General features: G+C 44.8%; 1 pseudogene; it reads left to right on the forward strand.

Annotated features, from left to right (window-relative positions):
- The first annotated feature begins 16,649 nt into the window (after positions 1-16,649).
- Positions 16,650-19,043, forward strand: LOC144770000 (uncharacterized; annotated as a pseudogene).
- The last annotated feature ends 6,046 nt before the right edge of the window (positions 19,044-25,089 follow it).

Below are 25,089 nucleotides of genomic sequence, written 5' to 3' on the forward strand. Positions count from 1 at the left end.
GTCCCGCTCGCGTCCCGCGACGCTAGGGGCAGTCCTTCCTTTCAAGCGCCTTCGGGCGCACCCTGATTGGTGGAGGCGGCGTCCAGCCGCTGAGGTTCCTGGGGAATGTGGTTCCCTATCCCGGCTGCCGCGCTGCGGTGTCCTGGCAGCGACGGCGCTGGCGGGGATACAGAGGCGCTAGGGTCTGAAGCGCAAGTCAAGAGGTGAGGGACAGCACTTTGGCCCCACGGTGCAAATACCGGAGTCTCCCGCAAAGTGGTATCTGTCTGATCAACCTCATCTGTACTTATTGTTCGTTTGTATCTATTCTTGGAAATATCATTGTACAATTTTAGGTCAAGGTGATATGACGCAGATGCTAAAAACACAGGGGGTAACAAAAATGATATGTAACATACCCCGGACCACCCAACAGACAATTAATAGTATCCTTTATTACCACAAAATATGTATTGTGCGATGATGTAAAACTACTGTTATTAGCACCTTCAATAGTAAATGTTGAAATACATTCACTCCGTCCTACTGGAATTCTCCCAGCATTGCCAATACATAAATCTGCTTTAGCTCTGGTCACAGAGATAACAAAGGGTCCAGTGTTTTTAGGGTTCCTCATATTTGTGAAGACATATGGTGTGGAAATGTTGTCCGGTTGATACTCTTCCCATTCCCATTTAGTCCCTTTAGCTTGAGGATAGCCATCTTCATCTTGGTAGCATTCTTTATTCAACCGAAATATTATTCCACCTGCTCCAGACCTCGCCACCTCGGCTCCAAGCTGTTCGATCTGTCAAAGACCTTGACCATCACATAGTCACCGGGGCAGAGTTCATGGGCTTCACCTGTAGATCTGTCAGGAAGCGCTTCTCGAACCTGTTGATGAATAGATATCAAACTGTCGGTTAACTGTGCCAAATAATCATTCAACAGAACCCAGGGTACATCATGTATGGGGCGTGGCTTAGGAACTCCACAAATATTCATCGGTCTCCCAAATACCACCTCATACGGTGTAAGGCCTGATCGTGAGTGTGGCATCGATCTTATGGATAATAATGCCAAAGGTAGTGCATCTGGCCACTTTATGGACGTGGAAGCCAGTATTTTTGCCAGTTTCAATTTTAAAGTAGCTTTGTACCTTTCCACCAATCCTGCTGATTGTGGGTGAAAGACTGTATGGAATTTCTGTTTGATCCCTAATCCTTTCAGGACATGCTCAACAACTTGCCCAATAAAATGAGGTCCGTCGTCACTCCACAAAAGTTTACAAACACCATATCTAGGGAAAAACTCCTTTAGAAGCACCTTTGCTGTGGTAAGATCAGTATTATCCTTTGTAGGGAATGCCTCTTTCCATTTACTGAAGGCACATACCACCACTAGGACATATTTCAGATTATTGCAGCGTTCAAGTTGGATGTAATCCATCTGCAAGACTTCAAAAGGTGCGGTTGGTGTAGCAAACCCTCCTGTAGGAGTCCGTGTCCCTTTTCCAGGATTATACTGCCAACAGATCAAACAGGACTGTACTATTCTTTTAGCTGTGCTGGCAATTTCAGGATGCTCCCAAACTTCTGTAAGCAAATTAGTTATCGCTAGAACTCCAACATGTGCCAGCCCATGTGCCATTTGAACCATCGGTTGTAACTAGGCTGCAGGCAATTTCCACTTATTTATTTCTTTGTTACAACCCTCATCGTCTAACATTCCTTCTTTAGACCATTGCTCAAGTTCTTCCACAGAGGCTAATCTCTGTATATCCAATACTTCCTCTCTAGTATTATGCCAACGCTCAGCTTGTGATTTTACTAGGTACATGGATGTAGTGCTTCGCTGCATCACAGTCTCACGGGCTACGCGGTCTGCAAAGGCATTTCCTTGTACTATTTTGTCAATGATTTTCTTGTGTGCACTACACTTCCTAATAGCAACTTTCTTTGGGTATGTAAGTGCAGTCAAGAGATTATGCAGTAATTCTCCGTGCATTATCTGCATCCCGTGGGATGTAAGAAAACCTCTTTCCTTCCAGAGTAGGCCAAAATCATGAACCACTCCAAAAGCATAGCCGCTATCCATCTAAATGTTCACACATAAGTCAGTGCTAAATTCACACGCTCGTGTCAAAGCTATTAGTTCAGCTGCTTGATCCGACTTCTGTGGTATGCGAGCTGTTTCTACTACTGTCTTAAGTGTCGTGATTGCATATGCAGCTGAAGTCGAGCCATCTGGTAACTTCAAACAGGGCCCATCAACCCACAGTTTCCCATCTACATCTGGAAGGGGCCTATCTTGTAAGTCGATGCAACCCTTTGTCTATTCCTCAGTAAGGAATATACAATCGTGAGGCTCCTTTGACTGAGACTGAGTCGCAGGATATGGCAACAAAGTTGCCGAGACAGCCCTCATCGCCGCCACAGACGACATCAGGCGCCAACTAGACAATGGCGAAACATCAGCCCACATCCTCCTGGACCTGTCAGCCGCCTTCGACGCGGTCTGCCATCGCACTCTAAAGACACGCCTCCTAGAAGCCGGAATCCAAGAGAAGGCCCTTGACTGGACCACGTCCTTCTTCTCCGGCAGAACCCAGAGCGTCCGCCTCCCACCCTTCCGATCGGAAGCCACCGACATCATCTGCGGCATCCCCAGGGCTCATCTCTCAGCCCAACGCTGTTCAACGTCTACATGGCCCCCCTCGCACAAGTGGCACGCCATCACAACCTCAACATCATCTCCTATGCCGACGACACCCAGCTCATCCTCTCTCTCTCCAAGGACCCACACACCGCCAAAACCAACCTCCACGAGGGTATGAAGGCCGTCGCCGACTGGATGAGGAGCAGCCGTCTGAAGCTGAACTCGGACAAGACGGATGTCCTCATCCTCGGACCCACCCCCTCAGCCTGGGCTGACTCCTGGTGGCCGACCACACTGGGAACAGCACCAAAACCCACTGACCATGCACGCAACCTAGGATTCATCCTCAACTCCTCCCTCTCCATGTCTAAGCAGGTCAACGCCGTCTCCTCCTCCTGCTACAACACCCTCCGCATGCTCCACAAGTGGATCCCGACCGAAACAGGAAGAACGGTGACACAGGCCCTCGTCAGCACAAGACTGGACTACGACAACGCATTCTATGCAGGAATCCCAGCCAAACACCTACGACGACTACAACGCATCCAAAAGGCCTCCACCCGACTGATCGTCAACGTCCCCCGCCGCAGCCACATCACCCCCCACCTGAGAGACCTACACTGGCTCTCCGTCGACAAGAGGATCACCTTCAAGCTCCTCACCCACGCACACAAAGCACTCCACAACGCCGGACCAGCCTACCTGAACAGCAGACTCAGCTTCTACACCCCCACCCGCCAGCTCCGCTCCGCCAGCCTCGCCCTCGCCGCTGTCCCCCGCATCCAACGAACGACCTCCGGCGGCAGATCCTTCGCCTACCTCGCCGCCAAGACCTGGAACACCCTCCCTACCCACAAACGGCAGACCCAAGACCTACTCGCCTTCAGAAGACTCCTCAAGACCTGGCTCTTCGAGCAGTAGCAGCACCCCCCTGCCCATAGCGCCTTGAGACCCTCACGGGTAAGTAGCGCACTTTACAAGTACTCTGATTGATTGATTGATTCAGTGTCGCGCATCTCTTCAATGTAATATGAGGTGCTAACAGTGGAGAAGTGTGGCTCAATGGTTAGAGCGGCAGACCCTGATGCAGAGGTCTAGCCCGGGACCAGGGTTTAATTCCCCACCTCGGCGGGTCTTGGGCTAAAAAATTCCACGGACCTGATAATTCTCGCCTCGGTGCCTATTCCAATCATGGAGTCCCACTCTGCAACTCTGGGCAATAGCTTGCTTAATCTCCACAACGGCCCCCACAACGCTAAGGATGCTTGGCCTCCACCTTGGGGGTGCCCAGGAGTGGACACCTCACAGGGAAAGCCAGGATGGGTTCCACAGCGGTATTCGTACAAGCGCCTTGAGACCCTTGCGGGTGAGTAGTGCGCTATACAAGTATCAATTTACATTACAACAGTGTCAATTCGTATCCTGTCAGGCGAGCACTAGTTAAGTGTTGTGTCTTGGTCTGATTTAAAAGGGCATCTACTGCATGGGGTACTAGCACCAACAGTTTGTGTGACAAAACTATCCCTTCACTCTGACGTATGGACACAGCTGTTGCTGCAACTGAACAAAAACATCCAGGAAACGCACGAGCAGCAGGATCAAGGACTGCAGAAAATTATGCACAGGGACGCTGTTTGTCACCATGTGTCTGTACTAAAACTGACAATGCGCATCCATCATTCTCGTGTACATAGAGTGTAAAGGCCTACGTGTAATATGGTGTGCCTAACACTGGTGCAGAGCAAAGAGCTTGTCTTAACTGACGAAAAGCATTTTGACATTCATCTGTCCATGGAAGGGGTATCGGGGTGTTCTTAGTCACACTCCCTGGAATAGAGCGGACGTTATGGCTCTTAAAAATGGATTGCCTGATCTGCGGAAAAATCCAGCGGCTTTCTATGAAGAAGTAAAGGGTGCTATTAGTTCTTGTACTAAGACGCTGTCTGATATTGATTTGTTTTTCGGATTAATATTACCCGCTGATATGTGGAGAACTATTCGTAAAATTGATGATCGTGCAAATCTAGGGGCAATATGGAAGGACATAGAACTAGCAGATAAAGTTAGAGAATCTGCACAAAAACCGTGTCAACTAATTTTAGATCTTCCAATAGCTATTTTGGTTAAATAAAAAAACGATTATTCATCCTAAAAAGATAGATTGGACTATGTTAACGTCTTGTGAACAAAAGGTGGACGAATCAGTTTCATATTTCTTTACACGTTTTGAGGAAGCCTTTCATGATTTCAGTGGACAATCATTGAGAGATGACACGGGTAGGCATCTGTTTGTCGATAAATATGCCAGAAATAGCTAGATGCCTAAAGGCAAGTGAAAGTTCATGGACTACCTCTTCTCCGGTTTCTCTTTTGACTATGGCTCAGTACTATGAGCGCCAGGAATTAGAGGCAAAGGGGAATGAGGATAAAAAGACTAAAGATTTGAAAACGAAGGTTATGATGGGTCAAGCTTATGCCCCGCCTTCTAGAGGCAATGATAGAGGTAGACGCGGATCTTATGGTCCGTCTTTTACTCGCTCTAATCTGTCGGTTGACCAGTGTGCGTATTGTAAACAGTTTGGACATTGGCTTTCCGATTGTCCGGTATTGCGTGCACAGCAAAATCAACGTGGCCGGGGACAAGTGAGAAATCGATTTGGATATTCAGGCCCTATAGGGAGTATGATCGATCGTGATAGGTTTGATTCTAATGAACGAAGACAGAATGGGTGTAATACCTTTGATAGGCGAAATAAATATCAAATATCTGATAGTGTGCCATCTGATTTTCAAGATTCTGCTTATGCATAGGATTGCCTAGGATGGGGTAAGGAATCGGTTGACGTTCCAGTAGATCAGAGGGGTCCCTATATTACAGCACATGTTTTGGGTTCTACTGATTGGTTTCTGGTTGATACAGGAGCTACTTGTAGCGCCTTGTCTAAACAATTGGTTCTGAGGGCTCCCCTGTCTGGCTTGACCATTACATCAATAGGGTTCGATGGAACACCTTCCCTTAGCCCATTGTCACAACCACTTCCATTCCACATTGATAAGTTCACTGCTCCATGTCCATTCTTGCTTTCTCCAAACACACCAGATAACATTGTGGGTCTTGACATGCTTAAATATTTCAGAGCTACAATACGCTGTTCTCCCGAAGGAATGCGTGTTATCTTGAACGAGAATTACCCTGTGTCTGAAAGATCTTGTCTTGTTAAGGAGGATGTAGCATTAGCTTCACTCCCGAGTGTTTTGTGGGCTACTTCAGACACCGATGTAGGACAGATGGTTATTCCACCAATGTGTATTAGTCTCAAGGAGGATGCTTTGTTACCACGATTGCCACAATATAAAATCTCACGAGAGGGTGAAGAAGCACTAACACACATTATTCGAGACTTGATTGAAGTTGAGGTTGTGGAGGAAGTTCCTTATAATGTTTGCAATAGTCCTATTCTTCCCATTTTGAAAAAAGATACTGACACTAGGATCTATCGATTCATTATTGATTTGCGGAAAGTGAATAAGATTGTAGTACCGCAATATCCTGTGGTCTCTGATATAACGACACTACTTACTTTGGTTCCTCCCACAGCGACCACATTTTCTGTAATAGACTTGAAGAATGCTTTCTTCTCGATCTCTATTCATCCTGATAGCCGATATTTGTTCGGTTTCACTTTGAATAATAGATCGTATAGATTTTGCAGAGTTCCTCAAGGCTATACTGAGAGTCCAAGTATTTACAGTCAAGCATTGAAAAGGCAGCTTGATTCTTTTGATTTGCCAGAAGGAGTGGCTCTCATACAATATGTCGATGACATTTTGTTGGCAGCCGATACGCCCAAACAGTGTGAAGAAAGTACTTTGTCTTTGCTTTCTTTCCTTGCTACACACCATCATAAAGTGTCTCGGAAGAAATTGCAATATTGTAGACCGAAGGTGACCTACTTAGGACACCTTCTGTCTAAGGAGGGCCGTGCACTGACACCAGATCGCATTCAAGCAATTTTAGACACACCAGTACCTTCCACTCAGAAAGATATTCGTGCTTTCATTGGTCTGACTTCATTTTGTAGGCAATGGATATTTGGATTTTCACACATTGTTAAAGCTTTGTTAGCACTCTTGACTAAAGACACTCCAATGCCCCTTCCATGGACAGATGAATGTCAGAATGCTTTTCATCAGTTACGTCAAGCTCTTTGCTCTGCACCAGTGTTAGGTACACTGGATTATACGAAGACCTTTGCACTTTATGTACACAAGAAAGATGGGTGTGCATTGTCAGTTTTAGTGCAGACATCCTCAGGTTATATATGTTCCTTTACTCCTCTGCATCTAGCTGCTCAGCCAGTGTGAGTGTTCTGGTTAGAATGTTAGTGTGAGTGGAATGCTTGAGTGCATGAGTGTTGTCAGTTGAGGATGGGCTAAGCAGCTAGCAGACTGCTCCTGCTGGGGCTTATTGTATCTTTATCTATGAACTTAATAAACCACTTCTACTTATACCTGGCCATGTCTACAGCGTCTACTTATGACACCTGAAGTTGTGGGACCAGCTTACTACATTTTATGGCGACGATCTGGAGCTAAGAACCTACTACATTTATGGATGAAGACCTACAAGATTCAAGTAACTAAAGAAAAAGCAACCTGTAAAGCAAGAAAGAAGGCAAACACGCCTGTCTGCCCCACCAGTGTCCACTACACCGACAGCCCAAGAACAGGCCGTGTATTTTCATCAGCTGGTAATTACTCAACATGCTGCCAAAAGTTTCACCTCTAAAGCTTTCAAAGTCACAAGAAAGCCAGTGCTACAACAAGAAATGTTTGCAGTGCATATGAAAAGAAGGTAATCAGTGGTTGTATGTGTTATTGCCCACCAGAGAGGGGTTTAAGTGGACTTTTTGGCGAGAGGCGTCCAGTTTAGTGGCTGTGCATTCAAAGTGACTTTGGTGCTGTATGGCTCAAGAAGTGCTCAGTGGCTGAGGTCTAAGCCATGTAACATGTTTAAGCTGCTGCCAACGTCTACAGTGGCAGTCTCTGTTGTATGTGCCTCAAGATGTGGAAGTACTGACTGAGAAAGTGAGTTTCTGTCTCCAGTGCGCACTTCCAGGATTTGATATTGTGGCTTTTCAAAAGAGTATGCACAGGACATGTGGAATCAAACCTTTTCCGGTTTGCATCATTTGTGACTGTTCGTTTATGAAAGATCACTGAACTGTGTTGAGAGAATAATCCACTCTGTTTACTTCATGCCAGATTTGCGTAATTACTGGGTGGGAGATTTTGTTATATACATCAAATAACATGTTTATTCAGTCTTCAATGCTTTCCGGCCTCAATAGAAAACAGTTATGTTTAAATTCAAATTTAAAATTAAGCTCGCACACCTTACCTGGGCATTCTGTTGCGCCGAGCCTCTCCAGAATCTTCATGACGTCTTCTATTCTACACGGTCTTCTATGCTTCCTAAGGATGTTTTGATGCAGGAGCGCGCCGAGAGCCACTCGGGATGCGTCTCCTGTACGTCCTGTCATTTTGTAGTTGGCAGATCCAGGCTATCGTTTTCCTGTTTTTCTGAAGGAAGATAGTGCCCATATTTACCCTGCCAACCTTTGTTCTCCTGTTCACTGAATAAAGTTATTTCTCCAGCATCGCAACGTGGGATCTTTTCCTCAAGTGCCCGCTTCATTAATTCATTGTTATGGTAATCTTCAGAAGTCATCAGAACACTCCAAGTCACCGGGCAGTCTATAACCGCTTTTGTTTTCATCGTGCAAAATTAGCTTTTATTCTCAAGGGACATTTTACACCGGATTGGGCCTCTAATGCTTGCGATGAGTTTGGGGTGCCAAGTTTTCATCTAGATCGTCTGGGAATGATGTCTGCTACTCAGCGCTTAGATGTGCTTCAAAGTACTTTGTAAATCCGCTTTGTTTTATACAAAAACCTTTGAAGAGTACCATCTTTTGGCAGTATAATATTTGAAATAACGAATTAGAAAAAGAAATAGTTTTAAGGCTTCAGTGCAAAGCTTTTTGCTTCATATTTGTGACAAACCATCATTCAAACTTCAGTATTTCTACTGCATTTATTGCTGAAATATTTTCTCTCAAAGGTAAAAGAAGACTATGTAGTGTCTTGTTTTTGCAGTATGCCAACTTTCTTGATTTTCATTTCACATGCGATGTTTTGTTGGCATAGGAGTGGGTTCTTAGTCCCATGACCCATTAATTCAGTATTGTAATCCCTGCCTAAGGGTTAGGAGTGCGTTTTAGTCCCATTTTCTTGTCTGATCAGATATTTATCCCTGTCTAGGGATGGGAGTGGGTTTTAAGTCCCATGACCCCATGTTCAGAGTTATTTATCCCTGCCTAGGGATGGGAGTGGGTTCTTAGTCCCATGACCTCTTATAGAGACTTCATCCCTGTCTAGGGATGGGAGTGGGTTTCTATTCCCATGACCCCATGTTTCAGATATTTTATCCCAGCTTAGGGATGGGAGTGGGTTTTTAGTCCCATCATCCCACGTTCACAGTTATTTACCTTTGGGATGGGTATTAGCCCCATTTCTCTGTTTAAAGGGGGTTTAAGTCCCACCTTTGTTGTGTTCGTGTTGGGTGTCAGTCCCCTCACTTCAATGCACGTTGTCATGTGTGTGGCAGTCATGTTTTGATGCCACACTGTGCTGCATTCTGTTTCTCATGCTGCACTAGTCCTTGGGTTTTAGTCCCAAGTGACGTTAATTGTACATTTGGGTGTTAGTCCCAAACTATTTTTCACTTGGGTTTTAGTCCCATAGTGTCCCTAACATGAGGGGTGGCATATTGGGTTTTCGCCACAGTCTTCTCACGTGAGAAGTACTTCCTTGGGTGTCGTTCCACTCATTGTATTTAAGTCTGGGGTAGGTTTTCCCCTCACTTCTGTCATATTTATCTTGCCCACTTGTAGTATGTGAGCTCTTAATTCACTACTTACCTATTTTATTTGTTCATTATTAAAGGAGGAGGATAGTGTAAGTGTTTTTCTATTTCTTTCGCTTTCTTCCTTCTTTCTTTTCTAGGTTGTCTGTTTTCCCTCTCGCGATATTATGTCACCCTCATACCTGGGTTTACAGATTTCTTGCAACAATTGTATATTATGTATAGTTTTTCTCTTCACTGTTATGCTCTCTTTTTGTTTTTCATTTTGAGAGGAAGAGGATAATGTAGTATCCTCAGGTTATATATGTTCCTTTACTCCTCTGCATCTAGCTGCTCAGCCAGTGTGATTGTTCTGGTTAGAATGTTAGTGTGAGTGGAATGCTTGAGTGCATGAGTGTTGTCACTTGAGGATGGGCTGAGCAGCTAGGAGACTGCTCCTGGTGGGACTTATTGTATCTTTATCTATGAACTTAATAAACCACTTCTACTTATACCTGGCCATGTCTACAGTGTCTACTTATGACACCTGAAGTTGTGGGACCAGCTTACTACAACATGGTAATAAGCAGCGTCCCTGTGCATACTTTTAGCGGTTCTTGATCCTGTTGCTCGAGGGTTGCCTGGGGTTTTCGGTCAGTTTCTGCAACAGCTGTGTCCATACGTCAGAGTGAAGGGATAGTTTTGTCACACAAACTGTTAGTGCTAGTACCTCATGCAGTAGATGCCCTTTTGAATCAAACTAAGACACATCACTTAACCAGTGCTCGTTTGACAGGATATGAATTAACGTTGCTAGCGCCTCATATTACTTTGAAGAGGTGCGCAATGCTAAATCCAGCCACTCCAGCCACTCTGTTGCCATATCCTGTGACTGAATCAAGGAGCCTCATGATTGTGGAGAAGTGTGGCTCAGTGGTTAGAGGCGGCAGACCCGGAAGCTGAGATCGGCCGTGGACCAGGGTTCGATTCCCCGCCTTGGCGGGTCTCGGGCTCAAAAATTCCACGGACTCGACAATTCTCGCTCTGGTGCCTACTCGACTCACGGGGTCACACTCTGCAACTCTGGGCAATAGCTTGCTTAATCTCCACTACGGCCCCTCGCGGCGGGATGCCTGGCTTTCACCTTGTGGATACCCTGCTGGGGTATCTCACAGGGGAATACCAGGACGGGTTCCCTAAGCAAGCGCCTTGAGACCCCTGGGTGATTCGTGCGCTATATAAATCGAAATACATTTACATTTATATTGCATTTTCCTTACTGAGGAACAGACAAAGGGTCGCATTGTTCTACAAGACACACCCCTTCCAGATGTAGATGGGGAACTGTGGGTTGATGGATCATGTTTGAAGCTACCAGATTGCACGACCTCAGCCGCATACGCAATCACGACACTTGAGACAGTAGTCGAAACAGCTCGCATACCACAGAGGTCAGCTCAAGCAGCTGAACTAATAGCTTTGACACGAGCGTGTGAGCTTAGTGCTGATTTATGTGAGAACATTTACACGGATAGCCGCTATGCTTTTGGAGTGGCCCATGATTTTGGCCTACTCTGGAAGGAAAGAGGTTTTCTAACATCACACGGGATACAAATAATTCATGGAGAATTGGTACACAACCTTTTAACTGCACTGACCTATCCAAAGAAGTTAGCGATTGTGAAGTGTAGTGCACACAAGAAGGTGACTGATAAAATAGGACAAGGTAATGCTTTTGCTGATCACGTAGCTCGTGAGACTGCAATGCAACGAAACGCCACTCCTATGTATGTAGTGAAATCTCAAGCTGAACGATGGCATGATGCTAAAGGGGAAGTACTAGATGTACTGAGATCTGCCTTGGAAGCAGAACTTGAGCAATGGTCCAAAGAAGGAGTATTGGACGATGAAGGTTACTGGTGTAGCAAGGACATGGATAAGTGGAAATTACCTGCGGCCTATTTACTACCTATGGTTAAAATGGCACATGGACTGGCACATGTTGGAGCTAAAGCAATAACGAAATTGCTGACGCGAGTTTGGGAGCATCTTGAGATTGCCAGCACAGCTAAGAGAGTAGTACAGTCCTGTTTGATTTGCTTGCAGTATAATCCTGGTAAAGGGACACGAACTCCTACAGGAGGGTTTGCTACACCGACTGCACCTTTTGAAGTTTTGCAGATGGATTATATCCAACTTGAAGGCTGCAACAATCTAAAGTATGTCCTAGTGGTGGTTTGTATCTTTAGTAAATGGATAGAGGCATACCGAACAAAGGATAATACAGCGCTGACTACAGCTAAGGTGCTTTTGAAGGAATATTTTCCTAGATATGGTGTTTGTAAACTTTTGTGGAGTGACAACGGACCCCATTTTATTGGGCAAGTTGTTGAGCATGTCCTGAAGGGATTAGGAAGCAAACAGAAATTCCATGCAGTTTCTCATCCGCAATCAGCAGGATTGGTGGAAAGGTATAATGCTACTCTGAAGCTCAAGTTAGCGAAAATTGTGGCTTCCACGTCTTTAAAGTGGCCGGATGCCCTACCTCTGGCATTGCTATCCATAAGATCGGTGCCACATTAACTATCTGGCCTTACACCTTATGAGGTGGTATTTGGAAGACCAATGAATATTTGGGGAGTTCCTAAGCCACGTCCCATACATGATGTACCCTGCATATTGATGAATGACTATTTGGCACAATTAACAGATAGTTTACTTTCTATTCATCAACAGGTTCCAGAAGCTCTTCCTGACAGATCTATGGGTGAGGCTCGTGATCTTCGACCCGGAGACCAGGCGATGGTCCGATCTTTCGAGAGGTCGAACAGTCTAGAGCTGAGGTGGCGAGGTCCAGAACACGTGCTCCTGGCCACAAGGACAGCAGTTTGAGTGACGAACCGGAGAAGGTGGATACATGGTACCCACTGTCGAAAAGTGTCAACTGCCTTGGTGGAGCCTGCTGTACTGACCGACCATCGAGAAATCCTGGATACGGAGAAAAACCCAGCCATCTCACCTGACGAATCTGAGGAGGTCTTCCCGGACCACACAATTCCTGGAACATCGAGATATCAATTGAGACCAAGGAAAGAATCTGTTCTGCCAAAGAAGACTGGTTGAGCTACCGCCCAGGGTTAGTGAAACGGAATGCCGAAATGGCATGGGAGGGGATCAGCCCTGCCTAGTGTAGTGACACCCATCTTGACCTTCGGTGAAGAAATCAACGGCTGCCCGAGGGTTAAGAGCTCCAATGATTGTTTTAACAAGTTTTGCAGAAAGTTCATTTATATTGTTGCCGAAATGAGTAATAAAAGGTTAATTTGCGTTGTAGGATTTTTTGTTGCTATGGTGGTTATAGCGATAACAGCTTGGTTTGTGGAAAAGGTGGCCCCTGTTCGACAATATTTGCTTGCCACTACTCCTGTCCAGCTTGAGCATTTTCATTTTATTCTTCACTACCATGAGCAAAAACACCGACAATCTTATTTGAATAACACTTTTATCCAGATGTTGCATCATACGCATAATGCTACGAATACCACCAATTGTTGGGTGTGTGGGATGTTACCCCCCCACCAGAAAAAAGGAGGAACACCTTTCATTCCTCTTCCCTTCTCTCACAATGGTTCTTCTCAAGCTTGGTATGCGCTTTTGTTTGCCTCCAGAAAACCTTCGGTAAGCGGGATTAACTTTCCTCTTAATAAAGTTTGTTACCAAGATGGTTACCCTCAAGCAAAAGGAACTAAATGGGAGTGGGAAGAATACCAACCAGATAATGCTTCAACACCATATGTTTTCACCAAAACAAGAACAATAAATACGGGTGGACTTTTAGTGATTTCTGTTACTAAAGCAAAAGCAGATTTATGTATTGGTAACGTGGGGACAGTTCCAGTAGGGAAAAGTGAATGCACTGTTGTTCTGACTATTGATGGGAGAAATAATAGCACTTTTACTTCTTCTCATAATACTTGTTTTATATGCCGGAATAAAGGATATTATCAGCTTCCAGTGGCATTGTCAGGAGTGTGTTATATATCTTTTCTGTTGCCCCCTGTATTTTTGGCACCTGAATTATATCATAAGAATTTTGTACTGTTGAATGACCTCTCTGTAAATAGAGTTAAGAGAACAATAAGTATAGACGAAGTGGATCAAAGTGATACTACCTTGCAACAATATGTCGATTTTAATTTGGGCCTGTTTTTCTTTGTGGGTGCTGCATTAAATAGTAGAAAGATAAGACGATTAGCTCGTGTTGTAGAAACTGTTGCTAACCAGACAGCTATGGCACTTGGGAATATTACGGAGGAGCTCCAAATTGCAAGAATTGTAGTGCTTCAAAATAGAATGGTCTTAGATGTAATGTTAGCTGATCGAGGTGGTGCATGTCGCATCATCGGAAGTAGTTGCTGTATTTATATTCCAGACCATTCGCCCTCAGTGTATAGTGCAATTTCTAAACTGCATAAAATTGCTGCAGAAGTTCATTCAGAAACTGGCAGATGGACATTTTCGGGTTGGATATGGACATTATTTACCACTTGGAGTTGGAAATTATTGACTATTCTGTGTGCAATAGTTACAATACTATTTATTTGTTGTATATGTTTACAATGTGGTCCTATGCATTGTTCTATTTGCATTTCTGCTTGTATTTCTTCTAAGAAAAATATTGCTGAGACAAAAGCTCAACAAATGTTAAGTAAAGATATAGCCGAAATAATGCTAATAGATGTATACGATGCATATCCAGATTATGCTGAATGAAGGACTGTCTTCAGCTAAATGCTAAAAGGGTCGTCTGTCGTAAATTGACAACGATTAGGTTAGCATTTGCTGAAGCCAATCTGTTTTTCAATGCTATCTTGCCCGTTTATGGAAGCCATTTTGTATTACTGTCAGCCATTTTGTATGCCTTACATTACCTCGTGCTCACCATGTGCTTTGTCCTACCTCTCTGCTAGCTGCTTGTATATTCTGCCTAGTAACAAGCTATATTTAGCTTCTTATCAAATACGCGCATGCTCTGTTGAGCCACATCTGTTTCTGATAAATCACTGTCAAGATATGTTTACCCCAAACTGGTCAAACCGTTAGCTCCTCCCACTTGTTGAATGTGCTCTGAAAATGCCCTTATATGTACATAAATTCGTCTTATGAATGTGCCGCCTATTTTCTGAGCCCCTGTGCAGGTATAATGTGCCTTTCGTTCGGTGTGCTACTTCATGCATTGCCGAAAAGTATTGTCTGAATTTAGTTCCACCTCATGAGGTGTTAATAAATTTGTCTTTTCTAGTCCAGTTTCCCTGCCAATTTCTATTTCAAGGGTTTAAGAGTTGATAGCGGCATAACTGGGCCTTGCTGAGATACGATACCACACGGCCATGCCAGGATATCCGGGTACAGGAATCTGTGGGAGGCTCCGGTCCAGGCCCATCCGGGGGGAGAGAAAGTATCGGGTGGGAGGACGTCTGATACAACCGCCAAGCGCTCTCCTCTGAGGGCTGCGGCCCAGCCCAGGCATCTCCGGATACGCCACCCTCTGAAGGCCAGTCCAGGCGGAGCTCAGTAAGGCCCACAGCTGCACACGGCCAGTCTCAGGATCCGGGGCCCAGACGCTAGCAGGGCCATGGTGGCTGCAGCGGCCCCATGGCAGGTAGGAACTCGGGGCACCCCAAGAATTCCACTGCATAGGGGGCCCCAGCCACTCCATCTGGCAAGCGTCCGCAAAAGATGGGGAAGCCTCGGTGGGGAGAGGGGCAGGCCGAGTGTGCCGCCAAGTCCAGGCTCGCCTCGGCAATCCACACTTAGGGGCACCGGGTGTCCAGCCGCCCTCCTCCCCTCTGCAGCCTTCACCTTTGAGTCATGGCCCGGCCTGGAGCTCCGCAGCAATATCTTAGAATGCGGCCAGGGCAAAAAAAAGAAGACTTGGCCGCTGCCTCGCCGGAGTGCGCCCACCAGGAGTACTCCCACCGCAGCTCAGCCACCTTGAGCAGCAAGGAAATACAGCACCCTGCGCAGTCGGGGCACCAGCGGTATCGATGTGGCACCTCTGGGCAGGATACATGCAGGATTAAAGCAGGTTTATGGCGTGGACGCACGGAGCCCAGTTAAGCTACGTCTGCCATGATGGCTCTCCAAGCCACGCCCTCCGGCCTTTGCCATTTTAAGCTGCTTCTAAGTCCATTTGGTACTGCCCTGTCCCGCTTCTGCTGAAACTGACTTCTTGATAATGAGGCTGAAGCAAAGTAACTACACTTATATGCTGGGCGGTAGTCGATCAAAAGAGTGCAGCCTCTCCTCCACCTGTAGTTCGGTAGCCGCCTACACTCACTGCTGTGACATAAACAATTCATCTTCACTCGGTGGGAGAGTTACCGTCCCACAGGACCGCCACCTCAACACACCAATCTTCTCTACGGGTCTCACGCCATCATGCCCTGGTCTTTTTATTGCCTTTTTCAAAAGCATGAAGTTAAAATTCTTTATGATGCGGCTGGCTCGTTTTACTTTTCAACTGTGCTGGTTTGTCCAATCCCAGACTATAAATAACTGTTTTATTATCAGAGCCTTGTATATTGCTGGTCTTGTTGTTCAAACGATTGGTCAGTTATTATCACAAGATCAGTATTTCTGCAGTTTGATTTTAAGCTGCCAGTGACCTTGAGTGGACCCGGCAGAGCAGCAGTACCACCATTAACTGTTAATTGCTTCACGTTCTTTACCTTCACAGACCTTCAGACCCCTACTGCCCCTGTGTTCCTATGAGGGAAGCGACTGGTACTCCGATTCTCAGCACAAGCACACAGTGTCTTTATAGTTCACAAGATAAGATCATTAATGCTATTTGTGTTTTATTGTAAATGCAGAAACTAACAGAGAAACTATTTTAACCCAACAGGTATTAAAGCTTGAACAGAAACTGATACAGGAACACCTGTGCTAAATCACCTGAAGAACGACACTGCTGAAAATGTAATGCAAAGCATGTGAAGGTGCATCAGAAACCATGTTGGAAGTGACACACGGTCGAAGACTAGTCAGGAACTGAGAGTGTTGAAATTACAGAATGTGAAAATTATGTGAGGCTTCCATCATATGTGTGGTCACATCATGAGAACCATCTCAGAAATTAAACCAATTTACTGAATCCCGGACTCTTTAGAGCTATAGGTTTTTCCTCCTATTACCTGACAGAATACTACTGAAGAACTACAGTGTTGGTGCTAATATGTAAAAGATCTTATCCAGAAGATTGATCTAAACATGAGAGAAGCATTTGAGTAATGATGACCTCACTAGTGACAGCCCAGAGCTTACTAACCACAGCTGGCAGCCATCTGAGCTTTCTGTACACAGTTGATAAACCTTTCTTTCCTAGGGTTATTATCCATAACTGGCAGAGTTTGCTTGCCTCAGCTGACAGAGCCTAGTATCCACAGATAACAAAGATAGTCATCTTCAGAGGAGAACTTACTTTCCTTTTTTGTGCTGACAGAGCCTATAGGTGACCGTGCTTACCTCCCACAGTTTACACAAGAAAATGCTTCTAAGTGAGAAAGTACATCAGTGCTCTGAATGTGACAAAATGTTCAGGTTCAAGTACCAACGTATCATCCATGAGAGAATACATACAGGTGACAAGCCCTTCCAGTGCTCCAAATGTGTGAAAAAGTTCAGGTTAAAGTACCAATGTATCACCCATGAGAGAATACATACAGGTGACAAGCCCTTCCAGTGCTCTGAATGTGACAAAGGGTTCAGCTTCAAGAACCAACTTATCATCCATGAAAGAATTCATACAGGTGACAAGCCCTTCCAGTGCTCTGAATGTGGGAAAAAGTTCCGTTTAAAGCACCAACTTAGTGTCCATCAGAGACTACATGTAAGCAACAAACCCTTCCAGTGCTCTGAATGTGGGAAAAGGTTCAATTATAAAGCACACCTATCTTACCATGAGAGAACACATACAGGTTATAAGCCATACCAGTGCTCTGAATGTGGGAAACTCTTCTGCCAGAAAGGACAGCTTTCTGTCCATGAAAGAACACACACTGGTGAGAAACCCTACCAGTGCTCTGAATGTAACATTAGTTTCAGTGCTAAAGGCAGTCTGACTGAACATGAGAAAACACACACAGGTGAGAAACCCTACCAGTGCTCTGAATGCAATATTTGTTTCCGTAATAAGACCAAGCTGACAGAACATGAAAAAACACATACAGGGGTAAAACCTCATCAATGCATTGAGTGTGGGAAAAGGTTCAGACTGAAAGGAAGTCTTAAGAGTCACATAAGAATACACACAGGAGAGAAGCCATATCAGTGCAGTGAATGTGGGAAAAGGTTCCACACAAAGGATTATCTCTCTAGGCATGAAAGAATCCATACAGGCGAGAAACCCTTTCATTGCACTGAGTGTGATAAAAGCTTTTGTCAAAGAAGTGACCTGAAAAGACATTTAAGAAAGCACGCAGGTGAAAAACCATTTCAAGACAATAAATATAGGACAAACAACACTGTGCATAGAAGAACACACATGGGTGAAAAGAAACATGTTTGTACTGAATGTGGGAAAGGATTTAGGCTTAAGAGGGGTCTTACCGTCCATTTAAGAGTGCATACGGGTGAGAAACCTTATCAGTGCTCTGAATGTAAGAAAAGCTTTACTCATAAAGGAGGGCTCACAGTCCATGAGAGAACGCACACAGGGGAGAAACGTTATCAGTGCTCAGAATGTAGCAAACGTTTCAGTTCTAGTGATACACTGAAAATTCATGAGAGAATCCATACAGGTGAAAAAACGTATAGGTAAAGTGAATGTGGTAAAAGTTACCGTCAACTTCGGAATCTACTTGTGCACACAAGAAGAGTACACACAGGAAGCGAAAAGCTACATCTCTGTACAAAATGTGGAAAAAGCTACTTTGACAAAGGCCAACTTACACGACATGAAAAACAACATACAGGTGAGAAACCATGTCAGTGCAGTGAATGTGGGAAAACATTCTGGAATAATGTTTCTCTAATCCAACATGAGTGAACGCATTCTGGTGAGAAACCTTATCAGTGCAGAGAATGTGGGAAAAGCTTTAGATGGGTAGGACGTCTTAATGTCCACAAGCGTTGTCATAATGGAGAAAAGCCTTATCAATGCACCAAATGTGGCAAATGTTTCAGCCGTAAGCACCACCTTACTAGTCACAAAAGAATACATACAGGGGGGAAACCTTATCATTGCACTGAATGTGACAAAAGCTTTAGCCAAAAATTCGTACTTACTGTGCATCAGAGGACGCACACTGGTGAAAAACCTTACAGCTGTGCTGTATCTGAAAAAAGATCTAACCATCTGGGAGATCTTATAAAACATGAGGGAATACATTCTGTAGATAAACGTTACAAGAGTATGGAATGTGGGAAAGGGTTTACTCAGAAAAGATGCCTTACTTCCCATCAGAGACAACATATGGAAAAGAAAACAAAGACTTGACGTCTAATAAGCTACAAAATATAGGATGGAAAACTGAAGGTTGAATTAATCTTGTACTCCTTATAATACTGAACAGAATCTTCCAGAATCACGTTTGCATTGTTACATATACAACACTGTAAATCAGGTCCAGAGACAATAACTTATGTGCAAGAACATTCGTCATACAATGAGACGTTTAAAAAATCTGGAAAGATGTCTAATTTACCCTACAAGAGATGGGATGTAAAAGGGAATCCAAAGTCAGAGCAAAGATAAAGTACAAACATTTGGAAACCTTGCATTGGTAAACTGAAGTTTGGAAGCAATTGTACCTCTGACGCATACTTCTAACCGCAGATTCCTCACCTAGCGAGTCCTCACTTTGCAAATCTCTCCAAACACCTGACCTCCCACAGTAGCTCCTACCCGGCAGAAAATGGTACCCTCTGATTCCATCACAACTCCATCACACCACAGATCAGGTGGACATAGAGTAGCACAAGGGACCCGTTCCTGCCCATTTATGTAGGTATATCTTTTTCCTGCCTAAAGATGAGGATCTGAAGCTTCGCTCTTGCTGGTTGAAATTTTTCATTTACGTTTTTTGAGCAGTAACTGTGCATGAATGTCATCCCCTAATATGACAGAATTCAAGTCATGCTGTTATCGATTTTAGAATTTAATATATTTCATATATAATGGTTGTCCTAGTTACATGGTTTTATCTTAATGTATTCACAATGTATGGCTTTAAATGAAAATGCTTTAATCATATACCAGTGAAATGATAGCTCTGAGATATTGTGATAATAGTGATTATACAAGTAAGTGATTCTAGATAATTTTTGAACATTGGTACATTGGTTTCTCTGTTATTTACTTTCAACAATCAGCGCATAAAGTCTAACAGAAGTACGAAAGAGGGGACAGAAGCGCTAGTTGTTTTTTTAACATGATCTTGCAACTATTTTTGCACATAAGGTTATGAAAGCCCTGGACATGTATTGTTGGACCAGACACTAGGAGGTGCTGCTGGGGCACAGCTGAGACCGTGATATCAACAACTTCCCTTTCAAAGGAAACTGCTTCTGCACATTTCATCTCAGTGCAGCTTATTGAAGGTCGTGGACTGTAACTCTTTCTGCCGCCTAGAACAGAACTCTATTTGTTCTGCCAAGGTATATGGTGTGGCTTTTAGGCAGATTATCTAATATGACTCCATCGGATTCCTTCCAGTACTTAGTTTAGCCCCTTGGCAGATGAAGGGGGGGGGGAACTAACTTTCTAAAATATGTGCTGGATTTTAATAATCATGTTGCAATACTTTCTTTTTTTCTGTTTGCTTGTAAACATATTGGCTGCTTTCCTGATTGTTTTTATAGGTACCACTATTCATAGTCTGTGTACTATGATAGGTTTTCAGCTTTAAATAAAAGTATATAAACACTTATCTTGGTGTGAATTCCTGAGTGTGTTCATTTCGAGCAGAGGCCTTCAAAATGTGGGGTGTGCCCCCCTGGGGGGTCCATGGCTGTATTCTTGGGGAGGCACATATGCCTCAGCAAAGAAGTGTAATAAAGATGGCCTGGAAGTGCCGCCTTCTTTATGTGGTAGGTTTCCAGGCTGTTTCTATTTACAGACCTTGAAGTGCATAAAAAGTTTGTGTACTATGATCCAGAGGTCCATGAAGGCGGAGGTCAAACAGGTGGAAAAAAGAACAAACTATTCTGTAAGTATTTTGTGTTTTTTTTGTCTGCACATATCTGAATATAAAGTAACCCGCGCAGTGAAATAAAAAATATATGCAAGTTAAAAATGCTTTGCAATTAACTACATCTCACCATGCAAAAAAATGAATTTGACCCTGTGTGGTGCTAATGTAAAGTGCTCCATTACTTTCAGGTCACGTTTGCACTAAATAAAACTACAAAAACCATAAATGAATAATCAGTGGAAATTAAGCAATCTCAGATGGTTATTGCATTCACTGCAGATGTCTGTATGTGTGAACCCAAAAAGGCACAGAATTGGATCCTAGTTTGTGTAGAGTGGAAGAGTGACATATTTGTTTATTGTGCTATGAGGCCCCAGCCTGTGACAGAAAGCACTGTGCATATGTAAGTCATTATTTGAAATAGTGTTACACACAGCATAAGAGAGGATGCCATAATTTTTTTCTTTGCAGTTTTATATAGCGTTGAGACAACACAAAGGTATTCGAGCGTTTACATGAGCACCACTTATATTGCATAATGTCAGTCATTTGATTTTTTTAGGCACAGGAAGATTAATTGATTTGCCCAGAATCACAGGATGTTGAGAAAAATCCGGAACTCAAACCTGGTTTCCCAGTCACAAAGTCGGCAGCTCTAGCCGTATCGCCACATCCTGAAGTCGCGTTTGAGATAAAACAAGTGCTTTCAAAATATACATTTGAGTAAAAAGAAATCAGACTGTACGTAGTAAGTGTCTCATTTACTTTGGAACTCTGCTAATGACACCCTTATATCACCCGTTGAAGGAATAAAAATCTTTGTAACCTCGAAGCTTTAATGCACCCCATCATTTCCAACCACACCCTTCACTTTCAGGCAAAGGCACCCCAAGGTCAGCGTTGACCGTTCAGGGACAGCTGGTTTTGGGGGGTGGCAGGATAGAGGGGAAACAGAGTTACATTCAGGTGCAGAGTCCTAATCCTCTGGTCCTCTGGGGGTTCAGAGTAAAGGGAGAGGAGAAACAGGAAAGGACCGAGATCGATAGGGTGAAGGATACGGCCCAGAAGAGAGGGCACTATGTGTGGGCTAATTATTTTGTTTACAAATGAACAGAGACCACTTCTTCAGAGAGATGACCCCTAGAATTGGGAGGGGGGGCAGGAGAAACTGGGCCAGTGCAGGGGGTGGAGATGATAAGATCATTTCATCAGTAATTGTTCTGTAGTTCATAGTCCACACTAAATGTGAAACTTATAAAACAGCAAGTACAGCAAACGAAACCAGTAACTGACCCACAAATCTGGCTCCCATTAATGAGGGTGTTGTGACCCCTCACAGTCATGGGCCCCAGTGCAAGTGCTCCTGCTGCACCAATGGTAACTGAGGAGTTTATTTTTTAAAGGGCCATCACTATCAGTGCAACAGGTACTTAGGCCAAGTGTGTAAGTGACCACTGTACCCCAAATATATCTGTCTTATTCCCCAAAAGTAGAGTGTTTTTTTGGCTAACATTAGAGCCCTGGTAACCATTGGTGTTTTTTTCCCTTAACTCTGAGGGGCAGAAATGATCATTTGTGCTGCAGGTGCAGTGGCACCGGGCCCCCATGGTAGGACGAGCCACCTAACCCAAGTCATCACGGTTCTGCTATCCTCCTTGGCTTGCATTAGGGCCCAGTGCCGACTGCTGTGCCAGTGTGGCTTTTAGCCTCAGAGAAATGGCTCAAGGGAGAGGAAAATCAAAACAGAGGATGCACCTCAATTTAACCTCAGAGAGATGGTGGGGGGCAAGTTGGGGCCCTATGTGTGGGCTCATTTTTTTGTTTACAAAGGAAGAGACAACTTCATCAGAGAAATGCCCTCTAGGAAGAGGGGCGCAGGAGAAACTTGGCTGAGTGCAGGGAGTGGAGCTTATAAGATCATTTCAGTGGTACTTTTTCAGTAGCAATTTTTCTGCCCTAAACGTGAGATTCATAAAACAGCAAGTATAGAACAGTAAACCAGTAACTGACTACAAATCCGGCTCCCTGTAATTAGGGTGTTGTGACCCCTCACACTCCTGGGCCCCAATGCAACTGCACCTGCTGCACTAATGATTTTCTAAAGGGCCATCACTGTCATTAGTGCTACAGGTACTGGAGCCAAGGGTGTAAGTGACCACTGTACCCCAAGTATGTCTGCAACTCCAAAGAATCAGAGTGAGGGCCCATTGTTCTCAGTAGCATTAGAGCCCTGGTCACCATTGGTGTTTTTTTTAACTCAAAGGGGGAGAAAGTATCATTTGTGCTGCAGGTACAGTGGCTCCGGGGGCCCCATGGTATGAGGAGCCGACTAAACCCCAATCATCATGGTTTTACTATCCTCTTCTGCTTGCATTATGGCCCAGTGCACGCTTGCTGTGCCAGTGTTGCTTTTAGCCTTGGAGGGGAAGGCCAAGATGGGAGCCCTGTTTTTAACAAACGGCAGAGGAGACAGCCCGCTTTGCAAGGCAGCAGCTGTCATTAGTGAAGGGACAGAGAGCCTGTTGCAAGTTAGGAGTGACAGCGAGACGAGGTGTGGAAGGTGTGAGAGAGGCAGAGGTGATAGCCTGCTACTCAGGGACTCCGTTCTCATTAGGTAAGCAGGCGCATTTGCATTGCAGCCCAGGAGTGCGAGGACTCCAATTTTGTGGAGTAGTATTTTTGGGTCCGTTTCTGGTTTTGCTGTATTTGCTGTTTTATAAGTATCAGATTTAGCTGCAGAAACAATACCACTGTAATGATTTCATAAGCACCACCCCCTGTGCTCAGCCCCACTACTCCCACTCCTCCAATCATTGTCAAAACATTTTGCTTGGGGGGTGGGTATGCAAAAACGTTTGAAGACCTCTGATCTTGAGTGACAGAAGGTTTGGGATTCACTTCTATTCTCTGTGCAGTCTCAACGATTGAGTGTTACCTAACACCGACTTTACTCATGTAAATGCTCAGTGGGTTGTGCGATGGTGGCAGGTAGGTCAAAGGACAGATCCATTGACATGTTGAAGTGGCTTAAGAAGCCAGCTGGAAGTTCTTTCACACACAGATGCCATGATCCAGGGAGAGCCCACAGAGGAGGTTCTCATGTCCGCAGACACCGTCCTCAATGTCCGATCCATTGCCAAACCTGGAACTGATAAGTCACAATTTGCTCAGCTATGGGCAGCTGCTGCAAATTGAAGCCTTGGATGAGGACTTGCTGCAGATCTTCAGAGTGGTTCTGGGTCCCTCAGATATGACAGGGCCTGTGAGATTCCCCCTGTGGTCCTTCCCTACCTCTGACCCTGGATGACATCATCCAACTCCACATTCCGTGCCAGGCCAGGACTCCACTCTTTACCACAGGCCCCAACACTCCATACTCCATCAACGTTTATCCCTGCTGCAGCGGTGCCGGTTCAAGATCCGCTGTTGGCTTCAGATTCTGCACCATCTTCAGCAAGAGCCTGTCCAATGCCCAGATATTGTATCACAAAACCTCAAGCTCAGGCTTATGTCTCAATTACTTACTTGTAATTGCATTACTCTGAGTCCTACTCCCTCGCTTCCATTCCTTACGTAGTCGAGGCAACCCTGCATCACCAGACACCCATACCACGTGATTTATTTACGCGGGGGCTATAAATAGCCCCCACCCCCCTTAACCCTCCTGTATTACCACAGAGACCGAAACCATACCAATTGGTTGGCCCGGACTACCAGGGAGGGAGGGAGGGATGTAAGTAATGGAAGCGAGGGAGTAGGACTCAGAGTAATGCAATTGCCGGTAAGTAATTGAGACATTACCTCCTCGTCCCTCCCTCGCTTCCATTCCTTACGTAGTCGAGAAGTACAAAGCCATACAGGACAACCAATATGGAATGCACAAAAACAGGTTTAATAAAAAACACAGAAAACAGGGAAAAACCACTAAATAGGAACCATAGTGGAACGAACCCTGAACCCAAAGACGTCAGCACGGTCAACCTCCTGGCCAATCCGGTAATGAGCGGCAAAGGTCAACGGTGAAGCCCAGGTGGCAGCCCGACAAATCTCCGAAATGGAAGCCCCTTGGACTTCCGCACAGGACGCTGCCATGGACCGAGTGGAACGACCCTGAACCCCCAAAGGAGAAAGGTGCCCAGACGCCTCGTATGCCAAAGAAATCAGAGACCGAACTCAATGACTCAAGGAAGGAGTAGAAGGACGCAAACCCCGAGTCACAGGCCCAAAATTAACAAAAAGGGAATCAGACAAACGGAAAGGAGCAACCCGTTCCAAATAGATCAGAAGAGCCCGCCGAACATCCAAAGAGTGCAGCCGCACCTCGGACTCAGACACTGGAGAGTCAAAAAA

The sequence above is a fragment of the Lissotriton helveticus genome, chromosome 7 (assembly GCF_964261635.1).
Source record: "Lissotriton helveticus chromosome 7, aLisHel1.1, whole genome shotgun sequence".
Classification (NCBI taxonomy): domain Eukaryota; kingdom Metazoa; phylum Chordata; class Amphibia; order Caudata; family Salamandridae; genus Lissotriton; species Lissotriton helveticus.